General features: G+C 45.9%; 1 long non-coding RNA gene across 2 annotated transcripts in view; it reads left to right on the forward strand.

Annotated features, from left to right (window-relative positions):
* The window catches only part of LOC141097646 (uncharacterized), a 34,589-nt gene extending 29,644 nt beyond the window's left edge, over positions 1-4,945 (forward strand). For both annotated transcript variants that reach the window (XR_012234019.1, XR_012234018.1), the window contains exons 3-4: positions 2,840-3,104; positions 3,634-4,945. This is a non-coding gene — a long non-coding RNA (uncharacterized lncRNA). The remainder of the gene's footprint in view (positions 1-2,839; positions 3,105-3,633) is intronic.
* Positions 4,946-20,541: the final 15,596 nt, after the last annotated feature.

Below are 20,541 nucleotides of genomic sequence, written 5' to 3' on the forward strand. Positions count from 1 at the left end.
CGATAATGGACACTCCCACATAACATGTTAACACAAAAAAATGGAGTGAAAGTCCAAAATATTTTAGAAACGTAAGAAATTTATTATACATAAAAATCGTACTGACAATTATAAACAACATCTACAATGAAGGAATCGGGTAATATCAGCTGCTAATTGTCCTGTCCATATAATATTAAGTGAAAAGGAGCCAAGTGCTTCTTGTAATGATGGGCCATAAAACCGGGACACAAAGTGTAGGGAAGAACCCAGGTGCGCACCCTGAGGAACAACCCGGTTATCCCATGCTAAAGTGCTTACCCATCATGTGCTCCAGCCTCCAGGACAAGTGCAGCACCGCCACGCTGCACTTGCGCTGGTAGCGGCGCTGCACTTGTCCTGGAGCACATGATGGGTAAGCACTTTAGCACGGGATAACGGGGTTGTTCCTCAAATAAATTTCTTACGTTTCTAAAATATTTTGGACTTTCACTCCATTTTTTTTGTGTTAACATATAAGTTACACTTAGGCTGTGTGCACACGCTACGGATTAGGTGCGGATTCATCCGCACGGATTTTGTAAAATCCGCAGGTGAAACCGCAGGTCAAAATACCTGCGGTTTTACCTGCGGATTGCTCTGCGGTTTTGCCCTGCGGTTTTTCATCTCCTCAATAGAGGAGATGGCAAACCGCAGAAGAATCCGCAGAAAGAATTGACATGTCAAAAACCGCTGCGGAACCGCAGCAAAATCCGCAGTGTGTGCACACAGCCTTACACAGGCTGCCTGCGACTGCCTGGCTGCTGTGTGTGTGAGTGTGAGTGACTCTGTGTGACACTGAGGAAGGAAGCCGCCCGCAGGGAGAGCTCAGCAGCTGACTGAGCATGGAGGGAGGCTGGGGAGAGGCAGAGAGCATCCTCCTCCCAAATGGTGAGTGACCTGTGACCCACCTGCGCTAGCCGCTGCCAAAATCTCCTGCTAATGCTCAGTCCTCTTCTCTCCTCACTGTGCCTCGGCTGGCCGCCTCCACGCTTCTCTCCCGAGTCCCACAGCACAGAGAGGAGGAATTTCTGCTCCTGCCGTGCTGCGCCGCCCCCACACACGTGCCGCCTGGGGCGGCCCACCCCCCCGCACCCCCCCGCAACCCCCTTCCTACGCCACTGGGCGGCGGCGGCTCACACAGATGCCGACCGGATTGGCCCCTGCCCTGGGCCCCCAAAAAACCTTGGGCCCGGGGCGACCGCCCCATCCGCCCCTATTAAGATCCACCACTGATCCTGTTACATGCCTAGGAGGCTGTTGAATTTGAGTCAAGGACACGTAGCCAGTCTGTAAATTATTGACCATGAAACATGTGAATGTGGCCTCAACCTGTGCAAGTGTTCCCTCAAATATTTTGAGCATTGTACTAATACATGGTAAGAATAACATCCATCAACAGCAGCTTACTGAGTGTCTCCAGGATTTATTAGATAACATTAGGAGATATTTTTAGTACTGTACTGCGTGCACATGTGCCAGTCTAGAATAATAGGGAAATACAATACATAAATGTATGCGGAGAATGTACAGTATATAAAGTGACTTAGGAGCAGAGCTTGTTCCTATGTTAACTGCTGCTCTGCCCCGTGTAATAACTATATATAGACAGGCAGAGCTGCCACTAGGAATTTTGGGGCCCCATACTGGCAAAATGTTCGGGGCCCCCTTTAGACTCTGCCCAGGCTCCACCCCAGCCCCGCCTCCACCCCTCAAACTGTCCACAGTCCCACAGCCCTCTCTTGGAAAAACTCCACTTCTCACCAATCACACATTAACAGTTCCCATCACCAGATCACACATACAGTTGTGGCCAAAAGTATTGACACCCCTGCAATTCTAAAAGATAATACTCAGTTTCTTCCTGAAAATGACTGCAAACACAAATTCTTTGGTATTATTATCTTCATTTAATTTGTCTTAAATGAAAAACAAAAGAGAATGAAGCAAAAAGCAAAACATTGATCATTTCACACAAAACTCCAAAAATGGGCCAGACAAAAGTATTGCCACCCTCAGTCTAATACTTGGTTGCACAACCTTTAGCCAAAATAACTGCGACCAACCGCTTCCGGTAACCATCAATGAGTTTCTTACAATGCTCTGCTGGAATTTTAGACCATTCTTCTTTGGCAAACTGCTCCAGGTCCCTGATATTTGATGGGTGCCTTCTCCAAACTGCCATTTTTAGATCTTTCCAAAGGTGTTCTATGGGATTCAGGTCTGGACTCATTGCTGGCCACCTTAGAAGTCTCCAGTGCTTTCTCTCAAACCAAGGGAGGGAGACCCAGCTTTCTCACACTGGGCCCTACATTATGCTGTAAAATTTGTTGGTAGTCTTCTGACTTCATAATGCCATGCACACGGTCAAGCAGTCCAGTGCCAGAGGCGGCAAAGCAACCCCAAAACATCAGGGAACCACCGCCATGTTTGACTGTAGGGACCGTGTTCTTTTCTTTGAATGCCTCTTTTTTTCTCCTGTAAACTCTATGTTGATGCCTTTGCCCAAAAAGCTCTACTTTTGTCTCATCTGACCAGAGAACATCCTTCCAAAACATTTTAGGCTTTTTCAGGTAAGTTTTGGCAATCTCCAGCCTGGCTTTTTTATGTCTCGGGGTAAGAAGTGGGGTCTTCCTGGGTCTCCTACCATACAGTACCTTTTCATTCAGACGCCGACGGATAGTACGGGTTGACACTGTTGTACCCTCGGACTGCAGGGCAGCTTGAACTTGTTTGGATGTTAGTCGAGGTTCTTTATCCAACATCTGCACAATCTTGCGTTGAAATCTCTTGTCAATTTTTCTTTTCCGTCCACATCTAGGGAGGTTAGCCACAGTGCAATGGGCTTTAAACTTCTTGATGACACTGAAAAACCAGGAAGAACGCCTCCACGGAGTCCTCCTTCATGTCCATGCCTGTCAATGTGGAAATGCTGATAGTTCTGGTCCAGGAGAGGCCAGAACTATGGGACCAGAGAGATCCCCACTATGCTGACCGCAGATGCAGGGAGGCAGCGAGGACAAGAATCTGTGGCCAGATGTTCCCTGGATATGCAGCAAGACCTCGTGAGGAGCGTGACCAAATTAGTAAGTGAAAGAATGTGTACACATAATCAAATCGCCAAATCTAATCTGCACAATGTAAGGCCCAATAAGTGTCGTCATTGCTCAGATATCAGTAATTAATTACTTCGCCTTTTTTGTTTGGCCAATATTTACAACATCTACATTCCAACTCCCTGACTGGTGGCAGCATGAAGATTTTGCCTTAAAAAAATTTAAATTATTTAGCTAATTGTTCTGCCACCAAATGCAGTGATCTTCTTTTTTTTAGGGCCCGTATCTTAGCCACTATATAACTAGTGTTTTTGTAAGAAAAACATCATAGATGTTTGCATTAATACTACAGGACTTTTTACATTTTTTCAGCAATTATGTTGTTTCGAAGGTCCTTTGTAGTAGACCTCAACCTTTTTTTTTATTTTGGATTGGTGTGGAGTCAACAGGAATATAAATCATATCATTTGTAAAATGTGTGCCTAAGCATTGGTTAACCCTTGATACCATAGCCATATGTGTGTTGTAACTAAATCCTGTGTTTTTGTTAACATTGTAGTGAATGATGTGACAAGGCGTTGGCGCAGCTGCAGGGACACATATAGGTGGGAGAGACAGCTGAGGTTCCGTAGTGGAGCAGCCGGAACCACCAAGAGGAAATGCCTCTATTACGACCGCCTACATTTCCTGGCTCCTGTGATGAAGCTTTACTTTACAATTTACTTTGTTATTTTTACCATTGTAGCACCGAGTCAAACCTCACAGAAGGGGAGACGGATTCCGACTCTGAGGTGCTGAATGATCCTGAGTTGGATGTTGCTGCAGGCTCCGGCCCATCTGCAGGACTTCCCAGAGCAACACCACCACCACCAAGATCACCACCACCAGAATCAGCTTGCCAGCCAGCCTGATGACCGGGGCAACAGTAGCAGCCCCACCATGCCACTGGTGACCTCGCCACAGCCTTCTGCCCTACCACGATGAGGCAGGCGCAGGAGAGAAGGAGAAGCTTCGGGAACAAGGATGCAGGTTGACCGAGGTGTATTGGACTACTTGTCCACAGCTGCTCATGATGATGGGGAGGAGGCTTATGGGCGCAGTCTCGCACAGTATTTGAGGGCAATTCCCCGTGGGTACAGGCTGCGTACGAGAGAGGCTCTCCAAATTGTTTTGGATGCCAGCAGACCACCCAATAATCCCCGCAGTGTCTTTCAGTTTCTTGAAAGGTGGCAGCTGTCAGATGAGAATCAGATTGATAGGCTGGTTGGACTTGATGTGACAAGTCAACCATCCTTGAAACCTGTTCCTCCTCCTCCTCCTCCATGGGTGCCAACACCTCCGCCTCAGCCTGCACACATCCCCAATGTGGCTCCACAGGTCCAATATATGGGCCAGGGCGCACATGCCCAATGTGGCCACTTTAACTTACCCAATGTCGGTGGTTGGCCCCAACATGGGTATGTTAGACATGGACATATTGGGGGATATGGGCAATTTGGGCAGCCCTACCAGGACTACCCATAACAATATCCAAATTACCCCTACCAAAACCAACAAAATGATCCTGGCAGGATGCAACAGATGCCACAGCCAGCTGCCAGTGCACAGGGGGACAGAGATGTGGGCCAGCAACCAAGGCCAAATGTACAAACAGGCCCCCCACCTTCACCACCCCCAACCTACCATGACTTGTAGGTTTTCCTTTTTACCTTGTTGGTAGGTTTTGTGCATTCTACATGATGTTTAATTTTTTGATTGTAATGTTTAATACTAATGTGCTGACAACATTAGGCCATAGGCCAGTACTATGGTTATTTGGTACAGCAATAAGCCCAAAAAAAAACAAGTAATAAACTTGGTTATATTCACAATGTGTGTCTGTTCATGTACGTACATGTTCTGTAATGTCTTAGATAGATATAGTAACAAGTATTGGTTAAAAAATATTAACAAAAAGGTGAAGCAAACAATCTTTATGAGAACACAACACTACCAAACCACTACATAGATAAGGCATCATCTTGCCATGGAGTTGCACACTGAGGTGTTATGAAATAATTTGTAAACACATCACGTACTTTGAGTCCGGAAATTGGACGACGGGGTGGGTTTACATGTGTCATAGGCCTAGACACATTAGCAGAGTCCACTTGAGCATCATCATATGAGGGGCAGTCCTGAATTCTTGTGAAGTTATGTAGGACAACACAGGCTTTAATAACTTCATTGACATTAGCTTCACTCAGCTGAATTGCTGACTGTAGGACCCTTCATTTGGCCGTAAGAATGCCAAAGGCACACTCCACCAGTCGCCGAGCACATGATAGGCGATAGTTAAATATTCTCCGCCGGTGGTCAAGGGTTCGTCGTGGATATGGCCTCATGACATGTCTGCTCAATTGAAACGCCTCATCTGCTGCAATAACATAAGGCACCGGTTCCAGATTTGAGTTGGGAAGTTGACGTGGTGGTGGTAGGTCAATCTCATTGTTACGCAGCTGCCGACCCATAATGGAAGATGTGAAGACTCTGGAGTCTCCAGTTCTTCCATAGGCCCCAATATCTACAATTATAAACCTGTAGTGAGTGTCAACCAAAGCCAACAATACTACTGAAAAATATTGTTTATAATTATAGAATTGGGACCCTGAGTTGGGCGGCTTACGCACACGGATGTGCTTCCCATCTAGGGCTCCAATAAATTGTGGAAACTGGCACGTGTCCTCAAATCCACGGGAGATACGCAACCAGTCAGGCATTTTGGGCTCCGGCATTACCACATGATGGAGTCTGGTCCAGATTTCGGAGCATGTAGACCATACAATGCCGGAGATTGTTGATTTCCCAATTAAAAATTCTAAATGCAGACCAGCGTATGAAAGGCCAGTTGAAAGGAACTAAAAAAAAAGGAAAAAAAAAAAACATTGAGTACACAGCCCAACAAACAACAGATACAGTTTCAGAAACATTTAAAGTCGAGGAAGTCTAAAGTAGGCATGATGAACATTACATTAAATGCCATGGCTTGGTTACGTAAGCCACAAGCATACAAATTTTTTGGGTAAATGATTTCTACATCATTTAAGATAATAGGGCAATACGAAATAAGATTCAAGGTGTGTTAAATAAATATACAGCTTCACACATCATCAACATATTGGTTTGAGACATACCGTTATGTGAGGAGTAGACGCTCCTCTGCAGAAATAGCTTTGCGCATCCTCGTGTCCTGAAATGTGATCCCAGGGCGCACAATCTCCAGCAAAATATCAAAGGTAGCAAGGCTCATCCGACAATATTGAAAGAACTTCTCCGGATGGCTACGCAGAGATGTATAGAGACGGTGAAAATGACCTTTAGATATCCTTCGGAGCATAAGGGGATGGACCCACATTAGCCTACGCCTCCTCGGATCCACAATCACAGGGTATTGCTCCCCAAAACGTCAGGATAAAACCCAATAGAAAAGAACACGCTCAGCAGAGTTAAAAGTGAGCCTGTCTGTCATGTTTAGCACAAAGCAGAGCTAACCAAATCCAAGCAGTGAGTGTATTTCAAAGGTAGCAGCCTCACACCTGTAGGAGAGGCCATAAATATAGAGTGCGATGATTTTGAAATGAGTTTCAGGCCTAAAAAACGTTATTTGTCAATTTTGGAATGGTCAGATAAAAAATCGGCAGACGGATGTGAAACGGATCCTTACATGCGATTAAAATCGCATCCATGAACAAAAATCGCATCAAAAACGGATCACAGGTTAAGATACCTTTGTGCGATTTCGGACCGTTAAAATCGGCCCTTTTTTTCATCGTTGTGTGTGACTCCAGCCTAATACCAAAGAATTTGTGTTTGCAATCATTTTCAGGAGTTAACCGAATATTATCTGACAGAATTGCAGGGGTGTCAATACTTTTGGCCACAACTGTATACTAGCTGAAGAGCCCAGCGCTGCCCGAGCATAGTAACTAACTACGGTTAGTTATAACAAATTATAATGATTATATCTATATACAGTACTGTATATATAAAGCTGAGTGTATAGCCCCGCCACCGGACTACTACCCCTAATATTCCACATCATCTCGTCAGCCAAAGCCATCGGACTACTACCCATAATATCCAACATCATCCCTTCAGCCAGAGCCACCGGACTACTAACACTAATATCCTACATCGTCCCGTCACAGCTGCCGGACTACTACCCCTGATATCCCACATCATCCCATCAGCGAGATCCACTGGACTACTACCCCTAATATTCCACATCATCCCGTCAGAGCCACCAGACTACTACCGCTAATATTCCACATCATCCCATCTGCTAAAGCCATCGGACTACTACCCCTAATATCCAGCATCATCCCTTCAGCCAGAGCCACAGGACTACTACCCCTAATATCCCACATCATCCCGTCAGCCAGAGCCATCGGACTACTACCCCTAATATCCCACATCATCCCGTCAGCCAGAGCCATCGGACTACTACACCGAATATCCCATATCCTAACTTCCATACCGGGTATCCATTTAAGAGGGACGATGTGCCTACGGGATGAAGGATGTGTGATGGGGATATGGGCAGGGAGGTGGGATTCATTTCTGTCGTGCTCTCTGCTCCTTTCTAGGGGCAGAAAATGGCTGAGAGCTTATGTTCCCGGGGATGCTAGATTTCTCCCATCATGGCACTGTCTGCTGAGGTGTTGTCGTGGAGTGAGAAAACTATTGCTCATAGCAACCAATCACAGCTCAGCTTCTTTGCTTAGTGATTGGTTGCAAGGAAAACTGTTGCTCATAGCAACCAATCACAGCTCAGCTTCTTTTAAACAGCTCTGGTGAAATGAAAGTTGCTTTGTGATTGGTTGGTGATACACACACACATACATTCACTTTTATATATACTGTGTATAGATATATTTATAGTTCATAGAGTTCTACATAACATGATAGCCGCTAAATCAATTGCCGGCTTCAGTAAAATCATTCACGACATGATATGACACATGGTTTACATATAGTAAACCATGTGTTATCAAAACAATTGATTTATGTCAGTGTTTAATCAATTTAGTAGTTTGTGTTAGGAAAAATTTGGAACTCTAGGGGTTAAATTTAAGGCTGTAATCGAGGAAAAAAATTGTGTGGGCTCACGCGGGAAAGCCAGTGAGTGATGGCAGATATTAATAGCCTAGAGAGGGACCATTGTTTTTGCCCCCCCAGTTAAAAATATCTGCCCCCAGCCACCCCAGAATTGGCGCATCTTTTCTGGCACTTAGCCTCTCTATTCCCACTCGATAGCATGGGAAAGTTTCTGAACTTTTTCTCACGCTGTCAGATCACCTCAGGTCAGCCGGGGACTCTGCGCAGCCTCAGTGATGTCAGTGGTAGTCATTGAGGCTGCGCAGAGTTCCCGGCTAACCTGAGGTGAACTGGCAGCATGGAGAAAAGTTCAGAAACTTTCCCATGCTAATCAGTTCATCTCCGGTCAGCCGGCGTGCCTACGCAGACATGGCGGTGAGGTATGTATATTGTTTTTTTATTTTATTTTTTTACAGAACAAGGGCTTTTTATAGATTAGCAGAATAATAAGTTTGGTCAAAAACTTCGTGTATTTATTTCATTAAAATAATTTTTAATTAATGTGTGCTTTTTTTAACTCTTTACTATTCTAGAGTCAATAATGGATAGGTGTCTTATTGACACCTTTCCATTATTAACCCGGGTTAATGTCACCTTTCAATAGCAAAGTGACATTAACCCATTATTATTAACCCATGAACCACTTCTAAAGGCCATTGGAATAGAGAGGATAAGTGTCAGAAAAGGTGCATCTTATAGATGCGCCTTTTCTGGGGTGGCTGGGGGCAGATTTTTTTTAGCCAAGGGGGCCAAAAACAATGGCCCCTCTCTAGGCTATTAATATCTGCCCTCACTCACTTGCTTTCCTGCTCTGGCGGAGAAAATTGCGCGGGAGCACACACAATTTTTTTCCGCGATTATAGCCTTAAATTTAACCCCTAGAGTTCCAAAAATTTTCCTAACACAAACTACTAAATTGATTAAACACTGGCATATATAAATTGTTTTAATATGACATGGTTTACTATATGTAAACCATGTGTCACATCATGTCGGGTTCGGGAATGATTTTACTGAAGCCGGCAATTGATTTAGCTGCAATTATGCTATGTAGAACTCTCTCTCTCTCTCTCTCTCTATATATATATATATATACATACATATGTGTCTCAATGACATGTGTATATATATATATATATATTCTATGTGTATATATCTATTCTTTCTTTTGTGTTTTAACCTCACAAAAGCATGCTCAGTTAAAAAAAACAAAATCCGTCACCGGCATCCGTCATTTGACGGATGACGACGGATCCTGCGCCCATAGGCTTTCATTCTAGCAAACGACGGGCAACAACGGATCCATAGCTGTCCGATTTTATGACAGACACAAAAAACGTTGCTTTGTGCGTCGTGACCGGCCACCGGACAAAAAATTTTCAAATGGATCCAGCCATCGACGGACAAAACGTGAGGCCATCCGTCGCTAATATAAGTCTGTGGCCGGAGTCACACTAGCGATTAAAACGAACGAATGCAATGCGATAAAAAATCGCATTGCATTCGTCCCAATGATATTCTATGGGGCAGCTCCCATCATGTGATTTTTTTTATCGGATCCGATCCTCGGACCGAGACAATCGCAGCATGCTGCGATTGTCACCGATTTTCGGATCGGATTTGACAATGCAAGTCTATGGGGGCGAGAAAAAATTGGATTACAAACGGACCAGATGTGTGAGTTGCGATAAAATCGCACCCGGTGTCCTTTACCAAAAGCCAGCAATTTTTTTTTCACATACAGTAAAATCAGTGACCGGTTAAATAAAGAAACGAATGAATAGATCTAGACACATTAAATATATATATATATATATATATATATATATATATATATATATATTTTATACATGTCATAGAGACACATTTATATATATATTTCTAATTCATACAGTTCACCATAGCAGTATAGCCGCTGAAACATTTGCCGGCTTTTGGATAATCATTCTCCTAGCCGACATGAAATGACACATGGTTGACATATAGTTAACCATTTCATTTCGTGGGTTTTTTTATGTCTAGACTATCACTATTAAATAGATGAGGGTTTGTGGGTAAAATTTTGGTGTCGTAGGGGTTCATTTAAGGGGTTAATTCGTTGTATTAAATTGCAGGGACTCCCGCTGACGTCACTGAGGCTGAAGGGAGTCCCCACAATTTAATACAATGAATTAACCCCTTAAATGAACCCCTACAACACCAAAATTTTACCCACAAACCCTCATCTATTTAATAGTGATAAACATAAAAAAAAAACATGAAATGAAATGGTTAACTATATGTAAACCATGTGTCATTTCAAGTCGGCTAGGAGAATGATTATCCAAAAGCCGGCAAATGTTTCAGCGGCTATTCTGCTATGGTGAACTGTATGAATTAGAAATATATATATAAATGTGTCTCTATGACATGTATAAAATATATATATATATATATATATACAGTATATTTATTGTGTCTAGATCTATTCATTCGTTTGTGTTGGGAAACCTGTCATTGGGCTCCATTATATGTCCATTTTGCTATCCTGCGAGAAAATCTCGCCAGACGGATGTTAAACGGATCCTTACATGCGAGTAAAATCGCATCAATGAAGAAAAATCGCATCAAAAACGGATCACTGGTTAAGATACCTTCGTGCGATTTCGTACCGTTAAAATCGGACCGTTTTTTTAATCGTTGTGTGTGACTCCAGCCTATGAGAAAAAAACGGATCCAGCGGCATCAGTCGCCGACTCCGTTTTTTTAAAAAAACGACGGATTGTGACTGATGGAAAAAAAACAATGTGTGAAAGGGTCCTAAACTACTGGTATAACTATTATGTGGAGATTTCCAATTACATAAAATTAATGTACTTACGGTATATAACCAGCTTTTCCCTATCAAGAAAAATAGAAAACTGACAAATATGCCGACAGAGAGATGGAAGATAGATCAATATCAGAGATATAATGATATGCAGTAGACAGAGATAGGTAGATACAGTATTCACTACCCCCAATTGTAAATTTGGTTTATTAGCAAAATGTCACCGTTTTTGCTGTAGGAAATAAACCAATGAAACAAAAACAATTAAACAATCTGAACAAGGCTAATAAACTAATATAACAAGTGATTTCACCAACTTCTGTAGAAAATGCCACTTTTACTGACTCCTTCAGCCTCAGGATTATTCACTCATTCATGACCAGCATCTTTAGCACTTAGTAGTACCCCTCTGTCATAATCTGCTGCAGACGTGATGTGTAACCAGATGCCGGCTTCTGTTCCTGAGGGGTCTTAGCGCATTCCTTAAGGACTCCAAGTCACTAATATTCTTGGGTTTTCATGCTGAAACAATCTTGTTCACATCCCACATAGAAATTTTCTATGGGGCTCAGATCAGGCAATTATGGTGGCCACTCCAGAATCTCCCAGGATTTATGAAACCACTTCCTGGTGGACTGTGAGGTTTATTTGGGATTATCCTGTTGGAAGATCCAATGGAGCCAAAACATCAGCTTCCTCACAGAATACATGAAGTTTTCTCCTAGGTATTCCTGATACTTGACTAATTCAAGACTCTCACCAACAACGGAAACCTTCAAGAAGAACTTGAAGACCCACCTGTTCCGACAAGCCTACAGCCTGCAATGATCCTCGGTCTACTGAACCACCGCACAACCAGCTCTACTCTATCCTAGTGTATCCTCACCCATCCCTGTAGACTGTGAGCCCTCGTGGGCAGGGTCCTCTCTCCTTCTGTACTTGTGTGTCCCTTGTCTTACACGTTTATTGTACCTGTCTATATTTCCCCTTTTTCACATGTACAGCGCCATGGAATAAATGGCGCTATATAAATGTATAATAATTCATCTTGCTATGGTTCACTACAGGCTTCACCGAGACACCACCGTATTTTACTGTTGACAACACTGAGCCCCCAACATGCTTCACTGTCAACATCACCAAGCCCCTCCCATGCTTCACTGCAGGCATCAAAGAGCCCCCGCAATGCTTCATTGTAAGCATCACTGAGCTCCACCATGCTTCACTCTAAGCATACTGACCCCCCCTGTTCTTCATTGTAGGCATCACTGAGCCACCGCCGTGCTTCACAGTGACAACACTGAGCCTCAGGGGCGTATCTAGGGGGGGCAGGCGGGGCAGTTGCCCCGGGCACAGCTGGCAGGGGGCGCAGTCGGGCCGCCTAATGCAGCAGTCCGCAGTGTCCTCCCTGGCGGCGGCATTCTGCCGCCCCCCCGGCCTGAGAGTCGGCGGTTCTCTGTGTCAGCTGTCAAGCTGACAGCTGGCGCAGAGAAGGTGCGCGTGCCGGCTCCAAGGGAACGACTGTACTGGCGTCTATACAGACGCCAGTACAATTGAAGCTCTGACGGCCAGAGCGACGTCAGCAGCGTGATCAGGTCATGTGATCACGCTGCTGACGTCACTCCCCGGCACCCAGAGCGAACGCTGGTGGTAAGTGCTCCACTGTGGAGCTGAAGACACCGAAGATGGGGGGTGTTAATGTGGGGAAGGGGGTTAATCAGTGGGGGGTTAATGAGTGAGGATGGGGGTTAATGTGGGGAAGGGGGTTAATGAGGGGATGGGGGTTAATTTGTGGGGGGGTTAATGAGTGGGGATGGGGATTAATGTGTGGGGGGGTTAATGAGTTGGGATGGGGGTTAATGTGTGGGGGGTAATGAGTGGGGATGGGGGTTAATGTGTGGGGGTTAATGAGTGGGGATGGGGGTAAATGAGTGGGAATATGGGGTTAATGAGTGGGGATGGGGGTTAATGTGTGGGGGGGTTAATGAGGGGATGGGGGTTAATTTGTGGGGGGGTTAATGAGTTGGGATGGGGATTAATGTGTGGGGGGGTTAATGAGTGGGGATGGGGGTTAATGTGTGGGGGGTTAATGAGTGGGGATGGGGGTTAATGTGTGGGGGGGTTAATGAGTGGGGATGGGGGTTAATGTGTGTGGGGGGTTAATGTGTGTGGGGGGTTAATGAGTTGGGAAGGGGGTTAATGTGTGGGGGGGTTAATGAGTGGGGATGGGGGCTAATGTGTGGGGGGTTAATGAGTGGGGATGGGGATACTTAATGTGTGGGGGGATTTGGAGTGGGGATGGGGTTAATGTGTGGGGGGATTTGGAGTGGGAGATACATGTGTGGTGGGATTTGGGAGTAGGGATGGGGTTATTTAATGTGTGTGAGGGATTTGGAGTGGGGATGGGGGATTTAATGTGTGGGGGGGATTTGGAGTGGGGATGGGGGTTATTTAATGTGTGTGAGGGATGGGGGATTTGGAGTGGGGATGGGGGGATTTAATGTGTGGTGGGATTTGGAGTGGGGATGGGGTTATTTAATGTGTGTGAGGGATTTGGAGTGGGGATGGGGGGTTTAATGTGTGGGGGGGATTTGGAGTGGGGATGGGGGTTATTTAATGTGTGTGAGGGATGGGGGATTTGGAGTGGGGATGGGGGGATTTAATGTGTGTGGGGAGATTTGAGAACAAAAATGAAGATTATGTATGAGGAAACAGTATGGGGATGGGTGCAGACAGTATGGGGAGCGAACGGGTTAATGTATGTGGACACAGTATAGCGAGTGAAAGTGATGGGATGTGTGCAGACACAGTACGGGGAGAAGGGTATGTGTGAGCAGACAGTATAGAGAGTGAGGGGGTAAATATATGAGGAGACAGTATGGTGAACAGAGGGGATGTTAGAGGAGACAGTATGAGGAGGGAGTGGAATAGTGTGAGGTGACAGTATATTGCAGATATTTTTATTTAGGAGCATTATAATGACACTTCTATCTTTAAGGGCATCGTGTGGAGATTTGCTGCAGAAGACAGGAGAAAATGGACGTCTGCAGAGACGGCTGTGGATGAGAAAACTCATCACGGGGTCTGGACAAGAAGAAGAAAAGGAGACCGACTCCAGAGACGACGTCATCTATAAGGTACTGGGATGTAAATGTTATTTGTGATACTGACTAATTGTCATGTTTTTATTTGTTATGAACATTAAAGGGTTTGTCCAGGTATATGCTGAGTCTGCAGTCATTCTATGTGACTGCAGACTTCAGAATTCTCACAGTGCTCACTGAACGCTGTCAGGATTCTCTCGTGCCGGTAATTTACATACATGCGGTCACATGCTGACTAGACATATGTGGCCTCACTCAATGAAAATGAACTGAGCGAGGCCGGGCACGTCTAGTTGGAATGTGGCCAGAAGTACACAAATCACATACTTATGCTGACATGACTGTATATCGGCAAGGGAGAATCCTAAAAGTGTGCAGTGCATTCGTTGTGAGAATTCAGAAGCTGCAATGTCAGGATTCAGCTCCGCAGGTTCCAGTGTCATCACATAGACACTTCACTCATATGCGATTTTCATAGGTATGGTCCTGTGACAACGAGCTTCTCTTCCTGCTTTCAGCTTTTTACTGATCATTGAGCGGATTAGGGAAAGCAGCTCAGGGGTACATGACTAACTGTGCAAGTCGCATATGTACTTGGGGGGGTGCCAGACGAAATTCATGCCCTGGGTGCCAGAAAGCCTAGATACGCCTCAGCCAGGGGCGGTCCTACCGCCAGTGCAGCCCGTTCATTGAACGGGGGCCCCGGGGAAGATGGGGCCCTGCCAGTCTCCTGCACTGCATGGCTAATTCTTGGCTCCCAAGTTCCAACCGTCCCGATTCCTATCATAATGATAAGGTGTGAAACCGCAGCGGAAACCGCACAAAGAATTGACATGCTGCGGATTGTAACCCGCAGCAAATCCGCGCGGAAAAATCCACAGCATGTGCACAGCGTTTTTTTTTTTCATAGGAAATAAAGGTACTGTACAACGCAGCAGAGTCTGCTGCGGACCCGCAGAGCCAAAACCGCTGCGGATCCGCAGCAGAATCCGCAGCATGTGCACATACCCGTAAAGTTTCTGTGTGGGGTCAGGAGGGTTTTACAGTGTGGATGTAGCAGAGCCATGTGTGTTCGAGGTGTACGGAGCGGAGCCGTGTGTGTACGAGGTGTACGGAGCGAAGCTGTGTGTGTACGAGGTGTACAGAGCGGAGCTGTGTGTGTTCGAGGTGTGCGGAGCTGTGTGTGTACGAGGTGTATCGAGCTGTGTGTGTACGAGGTGTACAGAGCGGAGCTGTGTGTGTACGAGGTGTATGGAGCCGTGTGTTTGCGAGGTGTACAGAGCAGAGGCGCGTGTGCGAGGTGTACGGAGCAGAGCCGCGTGTGAATGAGGTGTATGGAGCAGAGCCGCGCGTGTATGAGGTGTATGGAGCGGAGCCGCGCTTGTATGAGGTGTATGGAGCGGAGCCGCGTGTGTACGAGGTGTACAGAGTGGAGCCACATGTGTATGAGATGTACGGAGCGGAATCGCGTGTGTATGAGGTGTACGGAGCGGAATCGCGTGTGTACAAGGTGTACAGAGTGGAGCCACATGTGTACGAGGTGTACAGAGTGGAGCCACATGTGTACAAGGTGTACAGGGCGGAGCCGCAAGTGTACGAGCAGCGTGTGTATGGGGTGTACGGAGCAGAGTCGCGTGTGTACGGAGCGGAGCCGCATGTGTACGAGGTGTACGGAGAGGAGTCGTGTGTGTACTTGGTGTACAGAGCGGAGCCGCGTGTGTATGGGGTATGTGGAGCCGTGTGTGTACGGAGTGGAGCCATATGTGTACTGGATGTAAGGAGCGGAGCCTAGTGTGTACGAGGCATACAAAGTGGGCTTTTCCCACGTGCACAGGAGTACACGGCAGAGCCCCGAGGAGCACTTTAAAACTCGCAAATGACGTTCCACCAGAAGTGATGTGCTGGAAGCTGACCGGAAATGAGGTAATTTCATGAGGAGATTGTGACGGAACCAGGAATGCTTCAGATCCATCACCATGTCCTCCTCCGACAGTGCGGACAGCAGGATCGCCTTGGAATCAGGGATGCCGGCCGTGTGAGCGGATCATGATATGTCCTGCAGTGGGAGGCTCAGGTGGGCATTACAATGGGAGCCGGGCTGCTATAGTATCTTTATAGAATCTTTCTTTCTCTCTGTTTCTTTCTTTCTTTCTTTCTCTCTCTTTTGTTTTTTCTCTCTGTTTTCTTTCTTTCTTTTACTTAGTACCAGTCAGTGTGCCCACAGTACCAGTCACTATGCCCTTAATAGCTATCAGTGTGATCAGCAGTGCTAAATGGGTGTGGCTGGGCGTGGACATGGGTGTTGTCAGGGCGTGGCCTAAAACTTGCGCCGAAGTCTTTGTCCCTCTTTCCCTTCTTCAAAAGTTGGGAGGTATGCTAATTATTTACCTATTCAAATTTACCATGTGGAGCGCCGCGGAGCCGAGGCGCAAGGAGGAGAGGCGCGCGGGAGCTGGTCCTGAGTGCGAGCGCTGGTGCAGAGGAGCCAGCCCAGCGTCAGTGCTGTTCTGTGCTGCCACTGTGGGGGAGGAGGAACTAGAGGCAATGCTGGGCTAGTGGGCTATATATGTTATTTGGAGGCTGTGCTGGCCTATATATATAATTTGGAGGCTGCAACTGGCAAATAATAAATACAGCCCAGCAGCACCCTACAGATATTATATCCAGCCCTGCATAACCTCAATATTAGATAACAAATAACTTTGTTGCCCTATGAAGGGCGGGGGGGCTGAAAAATTTCTTGCGCAGGGGCCCACTACAGCCTGTGTCCGCCCCTGCTGAGCCCCCAACATGCTTCACTGTCAACATCCTCAATACCCTCCCATGCTTCACTGTAGGCATCAACGAGCCCCCGCCGTGATTCATTGAAAGCATCACTGAGCTCCACCATGCTTCACTCTAACCATCAGTGACCCCCCCTGTTCTTCATTGTAGGCATCACTGAGCCACCGCCGTGCTTCACTGTAGGCATCACTGTGATGCTTACAGTGAAATACAGCAGGGGCTCAATGATGCCTACAGTGAAGCACGGTGGTGGCTCAGGAATGCCTACAATGAAGAACAGGGGGTCAGTGATGCTTACAGTGAAGCACAGTGGACTCAGTGATGCCTACAATGAAGTACAGTGGGGATCGGTGATGCCTACAATGAAGCACGGGTGGCTTGGTCATACTTACAGTGAAGCACGACGGGGGGTTCTGTGATACTTACAGTGAAGTACAGCAGGGGCTCAGAGCCTCTGTCGTGCTTCACTGTAAGCATGACTGAGACCTCATACTTCCTTGTAGGCATCACCGATCCCCCTCGCCGTGCTTCATTGTAGGCATCACCAAGCCACCGCTGTGCTTCAATGTAGGCATCACTGACTCCCGCCTTGCTTCATGGTAAACATCATTGAGCCCCCATGCTTCATGGTAAACATCACTGAGCCATCGCCATGCTTTAATGTAAGCATCACCGAGCCTCCACTGTGCCTCACTCTACAGCCCATGCCGAGCTTCAGTTCAATCATCACAGTTCCCCCACCGTGTTTCACTGTAGGCAACACCAAGCTACCACCATGCTTCACTGTAGGCATTACTGAGCCCCCGCTGTGCTTCATTGTAAATGACTCCGAGCCCCTGCCATGCTTCATTGTAGGCATCACCGAGCCCCCGCCGTGCTTCACTGTAGACATCACCGTGCTTCATTGTAGCCATCACCCTGTCCATTGTACTTCATTATAGGTATCATGGAGCCTCCTGTATCAGATATTTATGCAGGAAAGTAAATGATCCAGCTCCCAGTACGTTATGGATAAAATTGAAGATTTATTGTTGCTCATTTAAAAGAAGATATACAAAAACATTCGGAAAAGGGGGGAGACATTGGAGGAAAAAAAAACATTCACCAGATGCGTTTCGAATAGGACATGTTCTTAGACTTATTGTGAATATCAGATATTTATACAGAGAGACAGAAAAGTAGTGTATTATACTGATGCTTGCCATACAGGTCTCACATCACTCTGACCTCATGGATACTCCCTGATCTTCCCTGTTAAATTCCATATTTTGGGTCATGTCTTATAATGACTGCAGTTGCCAGTATTAATGGACATGCCGAGATGATGAAGCTTGAATTGCATGGTGATAGTGCAACCACACATACAAGGGTTAGATGCAGTGAGCCAGGAATACGTTCTGTTCTTCCAGTGCTGTAATGTGTTATTAAATGGTACAGCTACTAATAACAAATCAAGCAAAATATATCCACAGAGCCACCCAGCTTTTTGAGTCATTACTGGATTGTCTGCTTGTGGAGAACTAGATATTCCCAGTGTTATATTCTAGCTATCCATAAATACATCCAGAATTCATGATCCCAATCCAGACTTTATGACTTCCCAGAGGTTTGAATGACCTGCTGATAATCTTTAATCATCCCTAAAAATGATTACGGTAATAAAAGAGAAAAATTTGCCCATTGCACAATGCTTCCAGTCCGCAACAAAGAAAACATCCTGTAAACTCAGTTCACAAGCAGAAACTGGCCTCTTGTATTTTAGGAGGTCGAGAAACCTTTTGGGAGAGAGTGTCCAAGAAAAGTTGACTGTTTCCAAAACCATCTAACAGAAATATTGCTGCAGGCAGATATGGACTGGGACTGAAGTTCAGCCCTGGCATTTGAAATCACACAGGCCCATGCTGTCCCCATCCTCAAGAACCAGATGGGATATATTACTACTAATATTACCCTGGATGAAGGAAAGGAACATTTACTACAAGACCAATATTTCTAATAATTAGAGTTGAGCGAAACGGGTCGAAAAATTTCAAAAGTCGCCGACTTTTGGCAAAGTCGGGTTTCATGAAACGAAACCCGACCCTAGGATGAGGTCGGTCACGAGGTCGGCGACTTATGCGCCAAAGTCTCGTTTCAAAAGTTTGTTTTGCGCTCTTTTTCAGCCAATCAGGATCCACGGACACTGTGGGCAACGTGATGACATAGGCAGGGGTCACTACCATCTTTCAGAAGGGCATGCAAGTGATTGGCTTGCTTTGGTGGGCGTCACAGGGGTTATAAAAGGGCGTGCACGCCGACCGCCATCTTACTTCTGCCGATCTTAGCATAGGGAGAGGTTGCTGCTGATTCTGTAGGGAGAGCGTTAGGCAGGGAAGAAGAAAAAAAAACTGCTTCTGCTGCTAGCAATTTTGCCTGTACAACACACCAGTCACTGTGTGTGCAGTGCAAGGGGAGGCTATATTGTGGTGGATCAGCGGTGTTGGTTGTTAGGCTGCCTTCTAAGGCTTCCTGACAGCTGCATTGCTGTTTACCCACTGCTCTGCAAACTGCTTTTTAAAAAGCAATCCCAATTTTTTTTTTGTCCTGCTGAGGTACTGAGCGTGCATTTTTTCACACCATACAGCGGTGTACGCTCCTCACACAGTACCGTGTAACGGCTGTTATCACAGCCACAGTGAAGCTATCTGTGTGTCACTCTGTGAGAATAAGTCGAGGACATGTTCCGTTCTTACAGACCTGCACCTACTAGTTTTGTCTAGCTTTCAAACAGTTAAATATATTTGCTGTTTGATCACATTCAAAACTATAGAGAGACAGAGTGTGTCAGTCCGTATACTTAAAAAACACGGAGCTTGACAATTTTACGTACACCGGACAGCCGTGTACGTGCACGCTCCTCTCAGTACCGTGTAACGGCTGTTATCACGGCCACAGTGAAGCTATCTGTGTGTCACTCTGTGAGAATAAGTCGAGGACATGTTCCGTTCTTACAGACCTGCACCTACTAGTTTTGTCTAGCTTTCAAACAGTTAAATATATTTGCTGTTTGATCACATTCAAAACTATAGAGAGACAGCGTGTGTCAGTCCGTATACTTAAAAAACACGGAGCTTGACAATTTTACGTACACCGGACAGTCGTGTACGTGCACGCTCCTCTCAGTACCGTGTAACGGCTGTTATCACGGCCACAGTGAAGCTATCTGTGTGTCACTGTGGAAGGATAAGTGGAGGACTTGTTCCGTTCTTACAGACCTACACTCTAGGGAGATTCCTATTCTGCCCAATTCTACATACACCTTGTAGTTTGTGATACACTAGCCAATTTCTGCCTGTGACATAGCGCTCTGATATTCAGTGGGCCTCACACAATCCAAAAGTGTCCAGTGTCCACTAGTGTGTGCAGAAATTCAAAATCTCCCTTATCCTGTAGTCACTTTTTTCACACCTGTGCCATCAAGCCTGTGACATAGCGCTCTGATATTCAGTGGGCCTCACACAATCCATAAGTGTCCAGTGTCCACAAGTGTGTGCAGAAATTCAAAATCTCTGTGATCCTGTAGTCACTTTTTTCACACCTGTGCCATCGAGCCTGTGACATAGCGCTCTGATATTCAGTGGGCCTCACACAATCC

The sequence above is a fragment of the Dendrobates tinctorius genome, unplaced genomic scaffold (genome assembly GCF_039654945.1).
Source record: "Dendrobates tinctorius isolate UK_male_01 unplaced genomic scaffold, ASM3965494v1 ptg000086l, whole genome shotgun sequence".
In the NCBI taxonomy this organism is placed as follows: Eukaryota; Metazoa; Chordata; class Amphibia; order Anura; family Dendrobatidae; genus Dendrobates; species Dendrobates tinctorius.